Consider the following 3802-nt stretch of genomic DNA (forward strand, 5'->3'; position numbering starts at 1 on the left):
AAATGCCCACGAAAGGTAAATCCATAGAAATATAAGATAGATTAGCGGTTGCTAGAAGTTGGGGATGGGGAAAACGAGGTTAACGATATGGGATTTCTTTCTGCACTGATAAAAATGTCTTGGAGGCCGGGCGCGGTGGCTCACGGCTGTAATCCTAGCTCTCTGGGAGGCCAAGGCGGGCGGATTGTTTGAGCTCAGGAGTTCGAGACCAGCCTGAGCAAGAGCGAGACCCCGTTTCTACTAAAATTAGAAAGAAATTAATTAGACAACTAAAAATATATAGAAAAAATTAGCCGGGCATGGTGGCACATGCCTGTAGTCCCAGCTACTCGGGAGGCTGAGGCAGAAGGATCGCTTGAGCCCAGGAGTTTGAGGTTGCTGTGAGCTAGGATGACGCCACGGCACTCTAGCCCGGGCAACACAGTGAGACTCTGTCTAAAAAAAAAAAAAAAAAAAAGTCTTGGAATTAGATAGTGAAGATGATTATACAACCTTGTGAATACATTGAAAACCACAGAACTTTACACTTTAAAAGGGTGAATTTTATAGTATGCAAATTATATCTCATTCAAAAAGAACAAAAACCCTGGGGTCAGATCCAGGCTCCATCTATGTGGCCTTTGCAGAGAGACGGCTTCCGTTCTCTGAGCCTTGGCTCCTCTTGTGGCAGAGGGTGGCTCAGGTTGCACTGGGCTGAGACTCATTGCCAGTGTGGCTTGTTACTATCACTGTGGCCTCTACATGGTCCTAATCTGACCACAGCTGCAGGTAGGGAGCAGCTGGACTCTAGTGTCAAGCCCGAGCACAACCTTGCTGTGGAGTCTCAGTTTCCTCATCTGAGAAATGGGAATAATAATAGCAGCCCCTTAAAGTATTAAACGAGGAGATGACGAGATCGTGAATGTAAAATACTGTGGTGGTGGATGTCATCGTGGCCAGCGAGGCCCTGGATTCCTTTATTTCTTCCTCCTTGCCCCTCTCTCTCTATCCCAGGATGTCCCACTTGCTTCACAGTATCCTTGTTTGGCCCAAGTGGTGGTCTGGACTCAGCTTCGAACACCTGGCCTCCTGGTGGGGCTCCTGACAAACTCCCAAGGGCTCCAGACTTGCCGGTCACTGCCCCAGGCCCTCGGGGAAACATGCTCATCTTCCTCCCAGCTCCTGGGACAAGCTTCCCCCAGCCAAGAAGGACGGCGTGATGCCCCCCAGGAGGCTCTGGGATGGGGCTCACAGCTTGTCGGAAAACAGGAGCGTGGTCCTCCCAGCCCCACGAGGGGCCCTCTCTGGGGCACCCCCTGCCTCTTCTGAAAAGAGGAAGCTGGTCAGGGAGGGGACTTTCTTTTTACGTCTCAGTGGAAGCGAAAGCCCAGACGCTCTACTTCTAGGAATTTGTCCGCCAGAAGCGTCCCCCTGTGAGTGTGCTGAAGGAAGGTTATTTGGGCATTTTTATGTAAAAGACTGGAAAAACCCAAGATGTCCACTCGTAGGGGACTGGCTATATGCATTATGGCGCATCCTTTGGAAAACTACTGGCCATTAGAAAGGACGGGGCCGACCTAGATGTCCTGACAGGGAACTGCTTCCAAGATGCATTTTAGGTGAAAAAAGCAAAGTGTAACACAGTATTTTTGTATTTATATATGCTGCCCTTCCCCCCTTCCTCCCTCCTTCTTTCCTTCCTTTTCATTTTTTTTAATGAATACAGTCATATATGTGCTGACATATGTATAGATAGTTTCTGAGATGACAAGAAGTCATTAAGCCTGATGGCCTATGAGGAAGGGAAATAAATTGTGTGGCGGGGGTAGGGGGTGGCAGGGGTGTCTCAGAGGTGGGAGAATTGTTTTTCAGTCCACGCCTTTTGTCCTGCATGAATTCAAAATTTTATCTTTTTTGCACAGGTCCACCATGCTCATGGAACAAAATTTGGTGGAAAGATTTGAACACCTGCCCCACCCACTGCCCCGAGTCCTTCTCAGGAACAACTAATGCAACCAATTGTGTCTTCCCAGATAGAAACTGTGCACTCGTGCAAGCACACATTTATATGTCATGGTGTATTTTTTATTGCGGTAAAATATACGTAACAAAAAATTTACCATTTTATCTATTTTTAAGCGGGCAGTTCTGCGGCATTAAGTACGTCCACATTCTTGCGCAACCAGAACCACATTCCACTTCCAGAACTTCATCTTCCCAAACTGAAACCCTGTCCCCAGTAAACAATAACTCTCCATTTCCCCTTCCCCCCAACCCCAGCCCCTGGCAACCACTGTTCTGCTCTGTCTCTGAATATGACTGCTCTAGGGACCTCATATTAGTGGAATCACACCGTATTTGTCCTTTTGTGACTGGCTTATTTCACTTAGCGTGATGCCTCCAAGGTTCAACCAAGTTGTAGCATGAGTCAGGGTGCCCTTGTTTTGAAGGCTGAATAATATTCCATTGTGTGGCTAGACCACATTTTCTTTATCCATTCATCCGTTGATGGACATTTGGGTTGTCTCTGCCTTTATGTATTTTTTAATAATCAAAAATTAATTTAAACAATAGAAGGAAGGTTGGGAAAAGAGGATTAGATCTGAGAGCTTTTCTGTGCATTGCAGCGAGGACAGAAGGACAGGGCCAGCATAAGCCACCCGACAGGAGGAGAGAAAACGTCAGCGCTGCCCCCTGCATTGCCTGTGATTCTCCACCTTCAGCCCCCAGAGGAACTCCCCTTTCCTTTCTTTGAAAGTGGGTCCCCTGTGCCTTGCATGGACACCCGGGGCTCCTTGAATGCCATGTCTGCCTCTCCTCCAGCTCCTGGAAGGCCGAGGGCACTGGGGCAGCTGAGGCCGCTGGGTGCAGGTGTGACCTACCCACCTTGCAGGCCAGGGGAAGGGGCGACGGGGAGGGCGGCTGCTGCAGAGGCCGAGCCAGCAGCGAGGGCTTGGGCCCTGCCAAGTCCCCAGGGACTCAGGGGCTCTCCAGCGGGGAGCCCCAAGCCCACCCATGGAAGGGCCCCAGGTAAGAAAACCCCAGGTTCAGATGAAGAGCCACTAGGCCAATTCTCTGTCACTCACAGCCCTGCAATGACAGCTCATCGCTCACAGGATGACTTCCACATTTAAAAATTATTTCTCCTTTTCGCTCCAAGTTTTTATTATGACACAATTTAAATATCCAGGAAAGTTGTTAGAGTAGTTCAACGATTAGCAGTATTTCCACCGTTGAGCTGTGACAATTGTTCCGTTTCATCTTGCCACACTGCTTCCTCTCCTTTTCTCTCTCTGGGAGACACACACGAGCACGCACATATACACACACATCTATATCTATACATACACATATATATGCATGCATATTGCATACACGTCCATAAATGTATTCTTACACACATTGGCCCCCCCCGAACTGTTAGGGTTTTTTTGTTTGCTTGTTTGTTTTGTTTTGTTTTGTTTTTTGAGACAGGGTCTCACTTTGTTGCCCAGGCTGGAGTACAATGGCACGATTATAGCTCACTGCAGCCTCAAACTCCTGGGCTCAAGCGATCCTCCTGCCTCAGCCTCCAGAGTAGCTAGGAGGACAGACACATGCCACCATGCCTGGCTAATTTTTTTTGTTTTTTGTAGAGATGGGGTCTCACTGTGTTGCCCAGGCTGGTCTTGAACTCAAGCGATCCTCCCACCTCGGCCTCCCAAGTTGCTGGGATTACAAGCATGAGCCACCGTACCTGGTCCTCCTGAACTCTTTGAAAGTAAGGTCATCCCTAAATACTTAAGTGTGCATCTCCTAGGAATGAGGACATTCTCCTACATAC

This window comes from Propithecus coquereli, unplaced genomic scaffold (genome assembly GCF_000956105.1).
Source record: "Propithecus coquereli isolate 6110/MARCELLA unplaced genomic scaffold, Pcoq_1.0 Scaffold540, whole genome shotgun sequence".
Lineage (NCBI taxonomy): Eukaryota > Metazoa > Chordata > Mammalia > Primates > Indriidae > Propithecus > Propithecus coquereli.